This window comes from Schistocerca americana, chromosome 2, assembly GCF_021461395.2.
Source record: "Schistocerca americana isolate TAMUIC-IGC-003095 chromosome 2, iqSchAmer2.1, whole genome shotgun sequence".
NCBI classification, from domain to species: domain Eukaryota; kingdom Metazoa; phylum Arthropoda; class Insecta; order Orthoptera; family Acrididae; genus Schistocerca; species Schistocerca americana.
The window spans coordinates 230,052,511-230,072,311 of record NC_060120.1 but is presented as its reverse complement, the minus strand read 5'-3'; the positions used below and the strand labels follow the sequence as shown (position 1 = coordinate 230,072,311).

Sequence of the window (19,801 nt, the reverse complement as noted above, 5' to 3'; positions counted from 1 at the left end):
GCTGAGATGCAGGTTCCAAGGATTCATGAGGTTGTCTCCATACCTGTACAAGTCCATTCTCTCGACACAATTTGTAACGAGACTCGTCGACCAGGCAACATGTTTCCAGTCGTCAACAGTCCAGCGTTGGCGTTGACGGGCCCAGGGGAGGCGTAAAGCTTTGTGTCGTGCAGTCATCAACGGTACACGAGTGGGCCTTCTGCTTCGAAAGCCCGTATCTATGGTGTTTCTTTGAATGGTTCGCACGCTGACACTTGTTGGTGGCCCAGCACTGAAATCTGCAGCAATTTGCGGAAGGGTTGGACTTCTGTCACGTTGAACGATTCTCTTCAGTCGTCGTTGGTCCCTGCAGGATGCTTTTCCGGTGGCGGCGATGTCGGAGATTTGATGTTTTACCGGATTCCTGATATTCACGGTACACTCGAAAAAGATCGTACGGGAAAATCCCCACGTCATGGCTACCTCGAAGATCCTATGTCGCACCACTCGTGCGCCGACTATAACACCACGTTCAAACTCACATGTTGATAACCTGCCATTGTAGTAGCAGTAACCGATCTAACAACTGCGCCAGACACTTGTCTTATAAAGGCGTTGCCGACCGCAACGCCGTATTCTGCCTGTTTATACGTCGTTCCTTTGGCGCTTCAGTGTACAGTGACGACAGCAAAAAGGTCTCACAATCATCTTAGAACACAGGTTCCTTAAACGTACCCTACAGGTATTCGCGAGAACTGCGTCGTCTTTCTTCCAAGGATTCAAATTTAAGTTCTCCGAGCATTTTCGTTGTGCTTGATAAGGACGCCATATACTGGAAAAGTACTCTAGAATTGGTTGCACTAGCGCGTTGAATGTGATTTCCTTTATAGATACACTGCGCTTTCCCAGAATCCTTCCAACTAATCTTAGTCTTACATTGGCCTTCCCTAATACTGGTTTTGCTTGATCATCCCGTTTCATATAGCTTCTGAGACTTCCCTCTAACTACTTAGACAATGTGAAGAGCTCAAGATGTTTACCACTGCTCTTGCAATCGGATGCTCTACTTTTCTTGTGTTTTGTCACAGGCATTATCTGCATTCATCCACATTTAATTGTTAAAGTCTTTCTGCAGTTCCTTACGACCGTCCAACTGCAATAATTTCCTGTACACAACTGCATCGTCAGCGAACAGTCTTAGGCTGCTCGCCCTCCTGATAAATATATGAAGATGGTATACGTTCTCTTGGACATGTCCGAAAGAACAGATACCATCTTCATATAGTTAAGGCTAACCGGCCATTAACCTTCTTCTTCTGTGCGGATGCACACGTATTGCCCGAACTCTTACGGGACTCGGTAAGATTGTCTGCCGCCGAGTACTGAGTGTAATGGGCAGGGGCACTATGAATGTAGTGTGTGGACATTAAAGTTGGGAATGTGGGTCTCACGGGGAGCGTGCAAGGGATAAGTCCCTGCAGTCGCACTATCCTCTGTGCCCTCGGTGGTTCAGATGGACAGAGCGTCTGCCATGTAAACAGGAGATCCCGGGTTCGAGTCCCGGTCGGGGCACACGTTTTCAACTGTCCCCGTTGATATCTATCAACGGCTATTGGCAGTGTACGGTCTTGATTTAATTATCACTTCACTCCTGATAAATCGTTTATAGGGGTGTCTGTTATTAAAGTTCCTATTTCAAGACGCTGTAGAAAGAGAACCACAGAATGATGTCAAATTGAACAGCACATAACTGACGCAGGGGAAACATCGCCGGAAAAAAACCCGCAAATTTGACCAACAGAGGGCGCTGTAAGCGTCTTAAATTGAAGGGGGTCCCCTACAAATGGCGAATGAATGGCAACACGATACTATGATCTGAGTTTTATATTACAACATCCGAAAAGCCCATCCACCACGCAAGGACATACCACAAAGGATATAAAAATAGGCTTTTAACTGTCTTGATGTCAAAACCACATAAAATACAAAATGGCATTGTTTCTAATTGTCGTGAGACTGGCGCAAGACAGACATGTTCAATAGGCTGTCCACCGTCTTCCGTCTAAAATTGAAATCGAGAAACAGCATGTTCCACAACAGATCTTGGTTTCTCCGTGGTCACGTTCGGAATGCGTGCCTTAACACGTCCACGTTGTGAAAAGGTTGGAAAGCAGTTGGTGCGCAAAAAACTCTCATAGCGTTTGCCAGTTGACGGTACAGATAATAGGACTCATCTTCGCGAAAGAATACAGCCCTACGATCAACGATGCCGTCAACCCACACCACAAAGTCACCCGTACAGAATGAAGTGGTACTGGCTGATGTGCGTGAGGATTTTCCGCTGCCCATATTCTGCAGTTGTGCTTATTGACATGGCCTTGGAGATGGAAATGAGCTACGTTTGTCCGCAAAATGTTACATGCTCATTCATTGTCCACTTCCATGCGAGCAAGAAATTCCAGTGCCAACGTTTGTCTGGCTGTCGGGTCAGCAGGAAGCAACTCGCCAACACAGGTGATTTTGTGTGGCTATCAATGCAGGATGTTTCGTAGGATTTTATGCACCGTGCTCGCAGGGATGTCCAGCGTTCGGGCAATTCCCCGTGCACTGCATCTTTCCACACTACAGTGCTGTGGCCACATCTTCAACAGTCGTCAGATCGATTGCTTTCCTTCCTTTGCTACATTGAACTTGTCTTTTCGAATTTTGTAATCATTTCCTCCAGACCTTTAGCAGACATCGAATCACTGCCTTTTTTTCATATCCTGGAGTGTCCGGAACTGTTGCAGGACTACTGGCGCACAGTCCCCGTTCTTGTAGAGTAGCTTTACCGGAAGTGGGCGATTCTTCATGGAAACAGTCATGTTGGGCGTCTCGGACGCAAACTGAGGAACAGCCGAATGCCACGGATCTGTTGGTGAGCAAATTCTGACAATTACAGCACCATCCGTGACGTTCCTTACTGCCTCAGTAATATGCTGTTCAAATTTGACGTCATTCTTAGCAGTGGTTCTTTTCTATAGCGATTTGAAAGTGGAACTTGAATTATGTGCTGCTGCCGGGCGGTAGCAGGACGGTACACGAGTCGCTGTGTTGGAGTACCAGTTACTCTTCGTGTTCTTCAAATGGCTCCAAGCACTATGGGACTTAACATCTGAGGTCATCAGTCCCCTAGAACTCAGAACTACATAAACCTAACTAACCTAAGAACATCACACACATGCATGCCCGAGGCAGGATTCGAACCTGCGACCGTAGCAGTAGCGGGGTTCCGGACTGAAGCGCCTAGAACAGCTCGGCTACAGCCGCCGGCCTTCGTGCTCTATTGTCCCTGTTAATACATATGGATAAAACGAATATCCCACTAGGCTGATCTGGGTCCGCTCTATCCAATCGGGAAGAAAATTTCGCTTTAAATATCATTTTGTTTGTAGCGGGAAACAAACCGACGCTTTCCGTCGACTGAGCGTCGCATGAAAGACGTGAGGCGGAATATTTGTTTGGGCTGATTCCTGCTGCACATTGCGAAACGAAATTGCCAATATCTGCCGCGACTATAGAGAAAAAGCTCCTGACAACTCTTAAGAGGGACACTCTCTATATTAAAATACGCTGTTTTCGGGGACATCCGATGTTACTTTCATTTCTGTAGAACATTCGCCTTTCAGTACAACGCATTGGGCTCTATTACAGAAATATTCCTCGAGTCAGTGATATGTTTGCGAAGGGACGCCGTATTACCGCCAGCAGCTTGTGGCCTTGTGGTTAGCGTTGCTGACACACTGTTACGGCGTCCCGAGATCGATTTCCGGCCGCGTCGGAGGTTTTTTCCTCTGAGGACTTTGTGTATGTGTATCTCTCTCTCTCTCTCTCTCTCTCTCTCTCTCTCTCTCTCTCTCTGTGTGTGTGTGTGTGTGTGTGTGTGTGTGTGTGTGTGTGTGTGTGTGTGTCAGCGATGCACAAATTCTCCTTCCAGCTTGCCTGCCCCTATCGCCGCCACGGAGACACAAGAGTGTACTAAAGCACACTGGTTAAAGTAGGCCAACTTGGGTTTGCACAAGCTTGGCAAGCTTCATGGGATCCGTCCAGCCTGCTGAATCTGAAACAGGTTGTGCTATCAATCCAACATGACTGCAGAATAGCCAGGCGTATGTTTGCGCAGTTAGTTTCACTGCACATCATTTTTCATAACGGTGGAAGTAGCAAAGTGAAGGAACCAAACTTACAAAGAGAATGAGGAGAAGTTAAGAATTGGGGAATATACACCAGTCACGAGCCCAACAGCCCAAGTCCAGCAGCGAAAAAGTTGTCGTGTATTTATGAGGCGGCTTCAGATGAAACGGTAGGTGTCTCGCAATGCAAGTTGTGTAGGAAGTTACTAAACACTCATTCGGGAACCTCGAATATGACAAGACACGTTTGTAAATTTGCTTGTAGTTTCGTCAGGCAGACAAGTTTGTGTGGGGGCTATTTCGCAGTATATAGGCTTTCTAAATTTAGAGCAAACATTTGTTAACATACGAAAAAATATGGAATATCAAAACCCAGTTTCTCCTCGTATGCTGCACAGTCCGAAGAAAGCGTACTATGAAAGAAAAGCTGCTTGTTTCAGACATGTTGTTTTTAGATTAACATAATATGAAAAACGAAATTCGTATTTGCTAAAGTTCATTTAGGGTGTTTGGAACGAACTATTTTGGCCACTTAGAACGAATTCAGCGAACCCGCAATACATATCCTGGAAAAAAGTAATTAAATTTGGAATAACTGGGGTCACAACTGGGTGGAAAACACATCAGAAACTAGACTTCCAAGAAGCGTATTTCAGTTGGTGCTGTAGTATAGTAGAAGTGTCTAAGTTTTAATTGCAAAGGATCTCGACTTCCACTTACTACAGAAAACATACATTAGATGTGACCCGATGACGATTCGAATTGAGGACGTTCAGTAACAGTCGCAAGAAATATCGAAATAAATAAATGAGCTGCAAAATATCAAGGACTAATCAAGTCTGGATGGAATCCCGATTCGGTTTCACAAAGAGTACGCTACAGCATTGGCCCCTTACCTAGTCTGCTTTTATCGTGAATCTCTCGCCCAGCACAAAGTCCCAAGTAACTCGAAAAAAGCGCAGGTGACCCCAGTATTATAAGAAGGGTAAGAGTATCGACCGGAAAAATTTCAGACCAATATCCCTAACTTCGGTTTGCTGCAGAATCCTTCAACATATTCTCTGTTCGAATACATTAAGCTTTCTTGAGACTGGGAAGCTTATGCCCACGAATCAGCTTGATTTTAGAAAGCATTGCTCATGCGAAACTCGGCTTCCCCTTTCCTCACATGATATACTGCGAACTAAGGATAGAGGGCAACAGGCAGATTCCATATTTCTAGATTTCCAGAAAGAATTTGACATGGTGCCCCACAGCAGGCTGTTAAGTAATGCACGATCGAATGGAATAAGTTCACAATTATGTGAGTGGCTCGAAGACCTTTTAAGTAACACAACACAGTATGTTGTCCTCGAAGGCGCGTGTTCATGAGAATGGTTCAAATGGATCTGAGCACTATGGGACTTAACATCGGAGGTCATCAGTATCCTAGAACTTAGAACTACCTAAACCTAACTAACCTAAGGACATCACACACATCCAAGCCCGAGGCAGGATTCGAACCTGCGACCGTAGCAGTCGCGCGGTCCGGACTGAAGCGCCTAGAACCGCTCGGCCACCGCGGCCGGCCGTGTTCATAAGAGACAACGTTATTGTCAGGAGTGCCCCAGGGAAGCGTGATAGGACAGCTATTGTTCTCCGTGTACATAAATGATTTGGCGGACGCGGCGGGCAGCAATCTGAGGTTGTTTGCTGAGATGCTGTGGTCTACGGTACGGTGTCTACGTTGAGTGACTGTACGAAGACACAAGACGACTTAGACATAATTTCTAGTCGGTGTGACGAATGGCAGCTAGCTCTAAATGTGGAAAAAAAGTAAGTTAATGCGGATGAGTGGGAAGAACAAACCTGTAATGTTCAGTTACAGTATTACCAGTGTCCTGCTTGACACAGTCGAGTTATTTAAATATGTGGGCGTAACGTTGCAAACCGATATGAAATGGAACGAGCATGTAAGAACTTTGGCAGGGAAGGCGAATGGAAGATTTCGGTTCATTGGGAGAATTTTAGAAAAATCTGGTTCACCTGCAAAGGAGACCGCATATAGGACGCTGCTGCGACCTAGTCTTGAGTACTCCTCGAGTCTTTGCAATCCGTACCAGGTCGGATTGAAGGAAGACATCTAACCCTTTCAGAGGCGGGAAGCTTGAAAATTTGAGAGATTTAAGGACGGTATTTCTTCCCACGCACTATTCGTGATTGGAACGGGGAAGGCAGGATTGGTTAGTGGTTCCAGAAGTACTCTCCGCCACATACCGATGATGATGATGTTTGGTTTGTGGGGCGCGGTCATCAGCGCCCGTACAAATTCCCAACCTTTGCTCAGTCCACACTCGCCACATTCGTGAATGATGATGACAACACAAACACCCAGTCATTTCGAGGCAGGTGAAAATACCTGACCCTGCCGGGAATCGAACCCGGGACCCCGCGCTCGGGAAGCGAGACCACGAGCTGCGGAATCGCCACATACCATCAGGTAGATTGTGAAGTTTTGATGTAAATGTTGTGTCTGCCAAGATATAGGTTATTTTGCTTTACGTGAGTTTTGAAAAGCGTACCATTATTTTCATGTCGGAGGCAGTCATCCTCTAGTCGTTCGAGACTTGAGGAAGTGAGATGTCTCCACGTAAGTTGTATGTCGTATTGCGCAACGGCTGCGACCTTTACGTGGAACAGTCTTATGTCTGTTCTGACGGATAGTAGATTCAGTTTCTTTATCTCAGAAGTTGCCTTCATCGCTCTTACTGCTCTGTCTTCAATGTGTTTGGAAAAGGTGTGTATGATCTGTCACCTGCAGTGTGATTCCTAGGTATTTTTAGCTGGCGTAGGTGAGGGACACGGAAGTCGCCGAAGCACCATTCAGTTGAAAGACGTGCACCCGCCCATTACGCCACTGAGTTTGACTAGTCACAGATCATTAAAATCCTTCTAGGCAGCCCGTAACATCAACAGAGATGACGGCTACAGGGTCCCGACGTCCTTGTTGCCAACGGTCATGGTACTATGGGGCAAGTGTGATCGCATGGCAGATGCCTCACAGCACACTACCGCGAACTGCTTTGTAAACAAACAGTACATGCAGAGTCGGCGTGATTTTTCAGCGACTAAAAGCAGCTAAGCACGGTCCTCGAAAGCTTGTCGCCGATTCGCAGTGGACTAGATAATTGCCAGGAAGCCATGTAACCCACGAATAGTCTGCCATATATCTCCTGCCTCTCCCCTAGCACCGGTTCGTGGTATTTTACGGCTAATAAAAATCTAAAAAAATTGTCGTCGTTGGTTTTATGACACAGTTGGAAACGTAGTATATTGCAGCTGCGGACTCCCCCTCTCCCCCCCTCCCCCCTCCTAATCCCAGCTAAATTAATCTACGCCTTTGAAGAAGGTCGCTGCACAGTTATTTCAGTATTTTAACATTTATAAGATGACTCGACAGTACACCCAGAAGGATTTTAACGAGACTGACCCTGACCGCGAAAGCCTACGTATTTATATTCACAGCTGTTTCGTCATATCATGCGCCAGTATACCTAGTCTTGCAATACAAGTTTTCCCCATACTTCTTTCTCCTCTATTCTATCTACATTTGATATTTGAACTGTCAATTAACTATGTGAAAAATGCGAATAAAACAATATTCTCTGTATGTCCGTTTTTTAACAGCGCTTCTAGGCGCTTCAGTCCGGAACCGCGCGACCGCTACGGTCGCAGGTTCGAATCCTGCCTCGGGCATGGATGTGTGTGATGTCCTTAGGTTAGTCAGGTTTAAGTAGTTCTAAGTTCTAGAGCACTGATGACCTCAGATGTCAAGTCCCGCCGGCCGCGGTGGTCTAGTAGTTCTAGGCGCGCAGTCCGGAACCGCGGGACTGCTACGGTCGCAGGTTCGAATCCTGCCTCGGGCATGGATGTGTGTGATGTCCTTAGGTTAGTTAGGTTTAATTAGTTCTAAGTTCTAGGCGACTGATGACCTCAGAAGTTAAGTCGCATAGTGCTCAGAGCCATTTGAACCATTTTGTTAAGTCCCATAGTGCTCAGAGGCTTTTTTTTTTTTTTTAACGGCGAGTGATATTTGAAGTGGTCGCTACAGCAAGCAGATATCTACTAATATCAGTATTGCTGACCCCTGCTTCGACCACAAGCGAGGTAGATCATTCCTAAACATCGGTCAGGGGCCCGAAGATGGCGTAATATTCCCGGCGGGGTCAGGGATTTTCTCTGCCTCGTGATGGCTAGGTGTTGTGTGCTGTCCTTAGGTTAGTTAGGTTTAAGTAGTTCTAAGTTCTAGGGGACTGATGACTACAGCAGTTGAGTCCCATAGTGCTCAGAGCCATTTGAACCATTTGAACCATGGCGTAATAAAGCGCCGAAACTGGTTGCCTAATAAAACAACGTTGAAAATTGACGGCTCAAAAGTGCTTAATTTGACATCCTCAAAACAATTTTCCGTCACTTCCTAATTTTTTATATTTAATTATCATTCCATAACAACATAACTCTCCTGTTCATGCTTGACAGGACTAAGATTACAGAGATTGTGGACGTATTAACGTAACGGCAATTGTAAATCTACCCATATCAGCCTTACGTTTCTGCGTGTGATGTTGGTAGATTTTGAATACAAATACTAGTTCCAGTATATGACAAAAAGTAACATCACAGCTGTATTTCGAGAATGTCTTTATTCTCTCAGACGAGTTGTTTCGGCAGCACATTACCGCCATCCTCGGGCCCTGGCGAAAGAGTATTTGATTTCCTTGGCGCATTTACTGTGGGATACTTGTTACTAGCATAAGCGGGCTAGCTTTCATCAGGAGTCTATATTCGACACCGTGTTGTCTGCATTGGTCAACGGCCTTGCCGCGCTGGTAACACAGGTTCCAGTCAGATCACGGAAGTTAAGCACTGTCGGGCTGGGATAGCACTTGGATGGGTGACCATCCGGTATGCCGTGCGTTATTGGCAAGCGGGGTTCACTCAGCAGGCAAACTGAGGAGCTACTTGACTGAGAAATGGCGGCTCTGGTTTCGTAAACTGACATACGGTCGGGAGAACGGTGTGCTGGCCACACGCCCCTCCATATCCGCATCCAGTGAAGCCTGTGTGTGAGGATGACACGGCTGCCGGTCGGTACCGTTGGGTCTTCCAAGGCCTGATCGAACGGAGTTAAGTTTAGTTTTAGGCTGCGTTCACACTGCCGGCCGGGCCGGGCCGGGCTGACGCGTACTGGCTCGGCTCGTGCCTAACCAGCTTAGGCCGACGTGTAGTGCATTCACATTGCGCGCCGAGCCGAGCCGGGACGGCGAAATGGGGGAAAATCCACTTCTCCGATTTTCATGTTTAAAAAATTCTTAGCGGTATATAAGACTTCGCCACATCGTTTTATGAACTTATTTTTTCCTTAAAAGCGTTACTTACGTCGTGAAAAAAGAAAAAGTCTACTTTTCGTTTCGCGTGATTTCTTAGTCTCGTAACGCTTCCCAACCGATTTTGAAGAAAGTATGCGGCTAAAGAATCTGATTTTTGTACACGTGGTAGCTTCGTATTGAATCATTTATCTTTCCATATTTCTTAACAGTCATCGTGAAATGATGCTATTTGTCAACGTTGTGCACTTGATTTACAAATCTTGTAGTGAAAAAGTTATGTAGCGGGTAGCTTACTGTTAGATCCGTTGTAGACCATACATTGTTGGGAATGAAATGTAGCTAAAAGTACCAAAAAGTTTTTGAAATGGTAATGATACTGATATCTGTCTCTGGTCTCAAGTAATGCGAGCTACTCAGTGGCGTCAGTGCCGCGTCCGCAAGCCACGGAGTTCGCGCGGTTACAGATTGGTTTAGTGTAGTCATATAATGCAGGACAGAAAAAAACTAATTACTAGTGATCAGCGCAGACCTAGTGCCGGTCCCTCTTATTATTTTAATGGTCTCATTCTCTAGATAAATCCAAATGTATAAGAATTTTTCCCTCGACTACTGGACAATCATCTGCTATGCTTTTATAATTGGCCACACGTTGCGTCACAAAAGACAAACGATTATTTGTCATCAACATCCTACAATTAGTATGACGTACATTTCGTATTTCGAACTAAAAGATAACTGAAGCGCAATTCTGTAGTCTCGTTGTCTACTTTGACAGAAAAAATAATGGAGAGTTAATGAAACTACTGTAGATCGGCACAGATGTGCGTTTCATTGTTCTTCATTTTTTTTTTTTTTTTCTTCCTTGGCGGGCTGCGCTGCACTGTCAAGTTAATCCCCACTCTTTGGCTAAATGGCTGGCCGGAGGCCAAATAAATAAATTTAAAAACATCCCCACCCTTCGACAGCTGACAAGCAAGCCAGTAGAAAACGCAGCTGCAGTCAACAGTTGCTCGCCTTTAGCTAGTCTGTGCTTTCGTGTAGAACAATGTCTTCACTCTTTTATTGGTATTGTTTTGACTCTGCAGTAACTCGTCCAGTTTTGAAGTGCAGAAGAACTAGGAGGTTATGGATTCATCCCATAAATAGCGACAGACATTTAGGAGAGTTTTTTTCTTTATATGAAGAACTTAAAAACTATACTGAAAAATTTTATTCAGATTACAGAATGAATCATAATACATTTCAGTATGTGCTGCAGAACATTCAAGACAAAATTTCTAAACAGAACACAAATTTTCGCAGAAGTATAACAGCAGAAGAAAAATGGTGTACAACGATAAGGTAAGATTCGTTAGTACACACTTTTTGGTTTGCAGTAGAACTTTGTACAGCATTCACTGCCTCCAATTAATTGTAGTCATGCTTTTGTATTTTAAATTTCACAAACGCTTACCTCTGAGGGGAAGAGAGTTTGTGGGACTCCTGACAATCATTAGGAAGTAATTAGCTTCGTCATTTAGAGTAATGTCTTGCTGTGCCTTCAACGAAGAATCGCAGAAATACTCCTTCAGAATTTTCCAACTTTTTTCTTCTTGGCAGTGGTGATGGTTCATCATGTGGAGCCACTGATGACCTCACAGAATTCTTTTCATTACCTTGTAAGATAGACAGATTGATAGGCGAAGAGTTTTGAGATAATGCTCTTTGACTCAGTGGTTCTATTTCCACTGATAAGGAACTGCCACAGCATGACTTTACAATGCATTATCATCTGGTAGGGACACATTTCCGTCCCTCAGTGACACTCATATCTGTCTCCATTTACAAGTAAATGCGAACTATTCAGTGGCGGCAATGCCGCGATCGCTGGCAAGCTATTGTTGTAAATGCATGTAAATACGGTAGATTAAATAAATGAAATAAAAGTAATTTCGCATGTATCATTATAATAAACGTAATTTTTCCTCACTGATTGTGAAATGTGAGGTAACATCTTAAAATAAAAGACGTGTGCAGTCACACTTGTGAGGAAAGCAGAAGGGAGACGTGTGATGCGTGTACTGCAGAAGCTGTAGTGCTGCCCCACAGGCTCGCGCCTGCGGTCGGCTCGCGCCGGCAATATTCAACACTCGGGATGTCGCCGACTCGGCTCCGCGAGGCTCACGCCGTGTCGGCGCGGCCCGGCCGCCAGTGTGAACACCGCAATTCAAAACCATGTGTTTTATATCAAAGCGGGCGGCGGCCCGGCCAGGCTCGGCTCGGCCCGGCCGGCAGTGTGAACGCAGCCTTAGTTGTCTCCAACGCTGACTCTGCCACTTCTATCTCTGCCACTGCAGTTTGATGGCCATCTGCGTACCGCTTTCGCGTTGCTGTAAACCATGACAAGGTACCTGACTGCACTTCAGGATAAGAATAAACCATGACAAGGTACCTGACTGCACTTCAGGATAAGAACTAAAGTGTTAACTTGACATTTCATGATATTTCTAGGTGGGAGAAGACTCTCGCACCGTCGTTGGCCGAATATTGGAGTGACGTAACTTGGCGCTACCAAAACTACAAGAACAAAAACAATATCTGTAATTACTATATCGAAGTTTCTGCAGACTAAATTCAGAAAAAAAAGCGCGGCATACAAAGTAAATACTGACACGAAGAAAGTATGAATTTACTGTTTTAAAATTCTTTGGAACTGTAGTGGCATATTTAGAGTGAAAATGGAAATGTTCCTACGCTTTTTTAGCAAAAAATGCATTTTCACTGTTGTTATATTGTCGAAACTCTGTCGCATGTCCCTAGAATTGATCCAGGTGCAAAACCATGGAGAAAGTGTCTGAAACGTGCGTTAGTAGACGGTACATGGTCCTCGTGCCATGCTGTACTTCAAAGATATGTGAAGTGGTTTTTATTGAGTACAGTCCTACTAGGTAAAAACCTAATGATGTGTTTCTCCACTTTTATCACATAAAAAAATAATGCCTCAGTATTAGTGGCACTTTGAACAGAAACTTTCTTCCTGCTATTTTGTCGAAAGTTTACGTTTTTGAGATCGTGGATGTGTACAAAATACAATCTGATCCTTGCAAAGAAGAAAACAACAACCAAACATCGTTTATAATGCCATTTATTTACACTAATCGCGTCATTACCGGTTTCGAACTGACAGGTATATCTTCAGACGGCTGATCGTTTACAGTAGATTTGTTCTTGTTTATAGTAGTTTTGTCTAGTAGTCTTCAACAGCTAACGCAAACAACAATATATGACGCGAAAAGCCGGCTAAGGTGAACGTAACGGTTCGAAACCTGTAATGACGCTATTAGTGTAAATAAATAGCATTTTTAACGGTGTTTGGTTGCTGATTTTTTCTTTGCAAGAATCAGCTCGTAGAAACTTCCTTACTGACACCTAGAGCATGACAGTTTACTGGTAAGGTAATTTGAACGTTCTTAATTAAAGTATTTATTTTCTAATTTCACGCACCATTCTCTGCGGTGATGCGGTGCGCAGCTTAATTTTGCGGCATCAGAATAACTTACCAATTTATTTTATTTATTTATTTTTTTATACAAATTAGTCATGTGGAAACACAGGTATATTACTTTTCCATTCTCTGATAAATGTCAGATTTGGCACTTACGTTCTCCATTTTCACTCTTCTTATGAGAAACGGCCAAAACATATGTGTCACCTAAGCTTTGTCCTCCACTACGTCCTACTTCTTACTATTCTTGGTAAGACATTCTTCCCTCAAATTGTCAGCAAGTTTGATCGTCTTCATCCTCTGTTTCTATGGTTCCGTACAACCATCGGTAAAAACGGAACCCTTCTAGCATCACTTTGCTGTCCATTTGCCAGTGTTTGTATGCGTGTCTGTCCGACAGTTCAAAACCTTTTTTCTCAGGACGGGTAAACACATCAAGTTGATATTTATGCCACATATTAAGTCTATTGTGCCTTGAGATTCTAAGTCAAGGCAATCAGAAGATACAGCCAATTATGTCACACATTTGGATACTCGTAAACCCACTCATCGAAACCTATAGGGTACTTCCCGTTGACGTACAATTTTAAAGCTTTCACACTACGACAAAAGAAAAAAAAAAAAAAAAAAAAAAAAAAATCAGGAAATTTTTAATCTGTAATTATAAAACACGAAAAAATATTTCTTTGGTCATTTTTCATTCGAGTTCAAACTTGAAATAAAAACATTTTTGTAAGTCTTGGAGTCCCTGGGATCGATATCTTGCCAGTATCAACGACGATAACAGGCAAAAATCTTCGAGATACTCGATTCGCGGGGTGAATACACTTGATCAGAAAGTAACTGGAATTTTTGTTTTTCTTAAAGAATCATTATTCATCATCATCAACTTTTCCCCCTTCAAAGTAATCCCCTTGAGACCCTTCAGATGTAACACGCTTTGTGCCAGCGGTTTTTCCAATCCTTTAAGCACCTCTGGAACTCACTTTTCGTTATGGTGTTCAGCTCCTTCAGCGATTCCGTTTTTATCTCATCAATGGTGGCAAAATGTCGTCCTTTCATGGTTCTCTTCAGCCTCAGGAATGGAAAGAAGTCGCTGGGGGCCATGTCTGTCGAATAAGGTGGCTGAGGCAGCACAACGGTTTTCTTTTTCGCCAAAAAATCACGAACTACCATTGAGGTGTGAGCGGTAGCATTATCGTGATGCAATTCCCACGAGTGGTTTCGTAGTCGAACAAAGCAGAAGAACCTCAACAAATGATCTATCTTGTCGAACTTTTTTTCGGTCTTGGCTCTTCAGGCAGTTTCTGTTGTGATTAGGTCTTGGTTTCCATGTCATACCCGCATACTCATGTTTCGCCCCCTATTATAACAGTGTTTAGAAGTTATGGATCGTTGTCGACTTAATTCAGCAATTTCCGACATGTCTATGTGACGTCGTTTTTGCTCTAAATTCAACAATTCGAAACAATCTTTGCTGCTACAAGTTTTATGCTCAAAACATCCGAAGAAATTGCTTGGCCTGAGCCAAAGGATATGCCGACATCACCAACCTCTGTGATGGTGATTCGGCGATTTTTCAGAACCTTTTTCTTTACTTCCTCCACACTGTCGTCAGTAATACTAAATGATGTTACAGGACGTCCAGGACGTTGGTCGTCTTCAACGTCTTCTCCATCCTTTTTGAAACTTTTATACCAACCGTAAACTCTTGTTTTACTCATAGTACATCCGCCAAAAATCAGTCAACATTTCGAATGCGATGCTGTACTTTATTCCACTTTTCAACCAAAATTTAATGCAAATTCTTTGATCTATCTTTTTCGAAAGTAAAAGTTTGCCGAGCGCTTAAAACAATGTATAACTTTTACGACCGCCAACAATAGCTAAATATTCAAAACAGCTGGAAATGCAAGCATACATCAATAACATGTGTGTACCAACAAGATAAAAAATTCGAAAATCGAACGTATAAAGCCTACGAAATTAAAAAATCCATTTACTTATTGATTACAATTCGTAAATAATTAAGGGTGTGCGGAACACTCAGTGCATAAGCCCTGTTCACAACTGGCTAACATTTTTTCTATTCCTCCTCCTTATTAAAACACATCAGGTACATAACAAAAAAAAATTGTTTTCGAGAACGTACTTGCTGCATGTCATATGCTTTATAACTTGAGTGGTTATTTCTTTAATTATTCTAAAGAAAGCATAACATAATAAGGAAGCCGAATGCTGTAAGAATAAGATACCGGACGAATTTTCCTTCTTAAGAGTTATGTTTTCGATTTTGTACGTCATAGCTGAAAAGCGGCTTTCACAGTTTGCAGCCGCCTCATTCTGTGAAGTTAAAATACCAATGGCAAAAAATTATTAGCAGTATATTTCTGGCATTCACTCGTCTGATGATGTCACACGAGCGCCTACGAGTCAGATCAAATATTTGTGCGCTTCGGAGAACCTGACGCGATGTGACTCAACAGGTGGCTTGACTCTCGGAGCACGTCTCACCGCTTGATGGTGGTCTTGTGAGTCTGAGATAGGATGTTTATATTGCGTCTCATACGACCAGTGATGCAACAGCGTGCATTCCGCAGCCTAGGACAAACATGAAATCATGACGAGTCGCGCGTGTCTCGCAAGCAAAGTGTATGGGGAAAACTCTACGCGAGCTGCCTGCACAAGTCACAATTAACAGTGCGGACGTAACGGTTACAGAGGAAAATGCATTACAACAAGACATGGTGAGCTTAAGCGGCTGGTAAAGTTCGTTATCTGGGGGAAAAGATGCAGATCAATACGCTGGAAAAAAGGGATAACAAAGACAGAGCCATAAAATTTGAGAGTTACCCTGCAGAGTAATCCAGAATAGATATATAACCAAGCGGTATATTATAAAGCAAAATGAGGGATTACAATGCACCACTGAGGCCGAGTGTCTTCAACTGAACAAGAAATAAGATACGCGAAGATATGAGAAAAAGAAAGAAGGACCTTGAGGAAAAGTTAAGACATAAAAGTATATATGGAACATGGAGGGGCAGTAGAAATACAGACTTACACTAACGAAGTGAAAGGAGTACAGACAATACTCAAAAGGAAGCTGAAATTGTAATGATATCTTCTGAGAATAAAGACAAGTTGTCCAAAACGATTTTCCAATACGTGACGAAATTAACAGATTAGATCAGGAAGGGCATATGTGAGATTGGTATCATGCCAGAAATAATCTATGACGGGAATAAGGACAACAGCGGCACCGAATACATTAAGACAATCCATGACAAACTGCGTGGAAGCAGATTTAAAGTTTTATTTACCAAGAATCACAGGTAGATAATATGTGACAAGATGCACACGAACTGGGAGGAGAATAAGATTCTCAAGTAAGCACTGGAAACCAAGAGGTCCACAGACGGCCAAAATATATGAAACAAGAAACAGACCGAAATACGAACACGAAGAATTTGTAATTGAGACAACAGTATCGACTGACACCAAAAATACAATAAACAAATACAATTACGTCTTTAGGATGTATCGATTTTCGAAGAAAACTACACTTCTGCGCCTCGACATTCTATTAAATACACACAACAATGGTTGTCAACATTCAGCTTCCTATTATAAATGCCGGCATTGTCTTTGGTAACCTCAATATATCAGATTTCTTGCAAATGTATTGCAATTCAAAAATTCCAAGTTTCAGATGAATGTTCCGGTTTTTCAAAAAAAAGCGTTGTTTTATAGGATATCGTTGAGGCTCTTGTAGCCGATCTTTATCTGCCGCCTGTTGACGGGTCTCCCAAAATTCCTCAGATGTCGATTGTTTGTTTCTCTGACTCTTCGGCAGGACTAGACGGTGCCACTGTCAAACAAACACTTTCACTATAAGTGGTTTACTTAACAAGTAACGGAGGAAGAATCAGACAATTACGCAAGTGAAACGCAGAAAAGGAGTGTGACAACAAAAAACCCAAAGAAAAACGCTAATTATTATTTCCTTAATTATTACGAGTAACGTTAAATCTCATTGTCAAACAATATTAAAGTGGATACAGTACTACGGTATGTCCTTTTTACAGTTTTGTTTATTTGTGTATATGCTCCTAGTGAATTACTGGTCAAAGAGCCGCGAACTTAACACAGATTGGTACTCGACGGATTTATAGTTCTCGTTGATTAAATTGTAACATCAAAACATGTTAGAAAAATTTACGTGTGCTTAAGAGTTTACCAAACCATTCTAATAGTTAAGTCGCAGCTAGAATACCTCATTCCTTCTCTGTAAAAGCTAGGTTACGTTCAGCTGTTCATTTAGTTAAAAATGTATTCAGTATCACATCGCTTTCTACAATAAGACTCACAATATAGCCAAACGACTACCTGTAGATGTAAATCCACTAACGAGTCACCGCAGAGCAGGGGTTCCCAAAATTTTCCCAGGACGGAACGTTTTGGGAATCCTGGTACTTTGATGAAAGGCCTTGTTTATTTTGAAGGTAAATAAAATTTTTAAAAATGTCGAAAACTTGTTTTGTTCAGTGATTACTTCAATTTTAAATCATAACTAATAACACAGAAATAAAATCATATTTTAAAAAAATAGTCGCATCAAAATCTAGATATAACGCCAAATTATTACTAGTTTTTCGCGGAAGATTTATTCACTTCTCCTGGAACATCAGAACACAGTCTGGGAAAACCTGCGCATAGAGGGAGAAAAAAAAAAGAGGTAAGCATCACAACTTTTGTTAAAGATTCGCATATAATTTTCGATACTCACGTATCTCTTCGGGCTTCATTGCACGCAGTTTCTCACCCACAGCTGTTTGCAATATCTGACAGTTGTGCACAAGGCGCACAGCGAGAATACACTGAACGCATATTAACAATTAACTCGTGTCTAAGAAGCAACTGTTGAAGAAACTAGCATTGACGTTCGAATATTAAAGTTAACAGGCTTGATCTAAGGAAAGGTGTCACGAATCAAAGCTTGTGTTGAGCTTTATGGTGCCGAAACAGGCTGTGCCTAATGCGGATGCGTTCCGAACCTTTTAATCTCCGCCTATGTGGCAAACAAATTAATATGAAAGCCAAGATAAAATGCAACGTTAGCTCTTTAACTTGCGTATTCAAACTTTTTCTGGATATGTAAGTCGCTGTGAATTCCAGGAAAAAAGTCTAGCATCAGTCGACAAAACGGGTCAAACAGTCGCGTACAACGAAAAACACACACACACATACACACACAAGTCGTGAATGAATAAGGAGCATTATTCCGCTATCTTTACCCTCCCACTTTTCTCAATGCAAAAGACCAGATATGTTTTTTGTGTACTAGAGCCCGCCAATTACGTTACGTATAGTAGTCAGTTCGAAAATACTGAGCTTGAGAAAATTAACTACAGACAGTTGCGCAGAGTCCAGAGATTGTAATTGGTTGTGTAACTTACCAGTGGGTAGACTCGAGTCTTCGTGGCTGCCTCTGCCGTGCTTCTGAGTCGCCTTCTGCGCAGCGAATGACAGCTGCGCGTTCTCCAGCACGAGTTGCCGCCTCAAATCTACGCGCATGCGCGATGCCCCCGCCACCCTCCGACTGCCAGGAGCGGAGTTCATTACGGGCCCTGCTGCCGTATGCATTCCGTTACGGTATAATCATTCGTTACGTCACACATCCTGACAACCAAATTGCAACTTTCTCCTCTGGAGTCGTGCGAAGAGATGACGTTACAACAGACTGCCCACTGTATGGGTTTATTTTAACAAAAAAATCGTGTTTCAGTGCGAAAGATCGATCTTGAGGGTTGTACAATTTGGAAGAGCTCCATCATTGCCCAGCGAAGCCTCCAGATGTTATATTGATGAACAAACAGCCCTTAGACCTAAATTCTAATAAAAAAAAAATAACTAAAGCGTTTTTAAGTACACTGCGTCTTCAGGCCACGAGTGGCCTACCGGGACCATCCGACCGCCGCGTCATCCTCAGTGGAGGATGCGGATAGGAGGGGCGTGGGGTCAGCTCACCGCTCTCCCGGTCGTTATGATGGTATTCTTGACCGAAGCCGCTACTATTCGGTCGAGTAGCTCCTCAATTGGCATCACGAGGCTGAGTGCACCCCGAAAAATGGCAACAGCGCATGGCGGCCTGGATGGGCACCCATCCAAGTGCCGACCACGCCCGACAGCGCTTTACTTCGGTGATCTTACGGGAACCGGTGTTGCCACTGCGGCAAGGCCGTTGCCAAAGCGTTTTTAAGCATAGGCTATATTTTTGGAAAGTTCGCAATGAACTTCGCTGAGTGCTTCCGTTCGTACTTCGTGAACGATAAAGTCGTAGCCACAATCGTGGCCGACGTATAGAGGAACCTGAGAATCAGAGTGACTGATAACCGGTTTTCTGCCTCCAAATGTCTCATTATATCCCTATTTACTGTGAAATTTACAGACCAAATTGCTCTTTTTAAGAAAATATGATGTATTAAGTTAGATACTACTGTTCGTGGAGAACGTATCGCAAAATTCTTCAAATATAATTCCATCAGTCTGTCTAGTAGACCTATACGAAAATGAGGAAAAAGAGTACAGAATTTCCTGTTTCCTGTGCACCACAGGACCCGCAAATCTCAGTCTGTAATACTTCGTAAATGTGACGTTTATTGCCTTGGAGCTTAATAATTTATTATGGAACACTGCAACTAATGATCAGTTCTGTGGTTTTGTCACTGAAATAAGACACAGATACTAACTGTGCAATACATGAGATATGCGTACAATTACAGAGGACATACAGT

At 43.1% G+C, this 19,801-nt stretch overlaps 1 protein-coding gene and 1 pseudogene across 1 annotated transcript in view; both read right to left on the bottom strand.

Annotated features, from left to right (window-relative positions):
* LOC124595305 overlaps positions 1 to 18,570 on the bottom strand; it is a 102,594-nt gene extending 84,024 nt beyond the window's left edge. The window contains exon 1 of the mRNA XM_047133992.1: positions 18,464 to 18,570. The gene's annotated coding sequence lies outside the window, so the exon portion shown is untranslated. The remainder of the gene's footprint in view (positions 1 to 18,463) is intronic.
* Positions 18,571 to 19,135: 565 nt separating this feature from the next.
* Positions 19,136 to 19,253, bottom strand: LOC124597004 (annotated as a pseudogene).
* Positions 19,254 to 19,801: the final 548 nt, after the last annotated feature.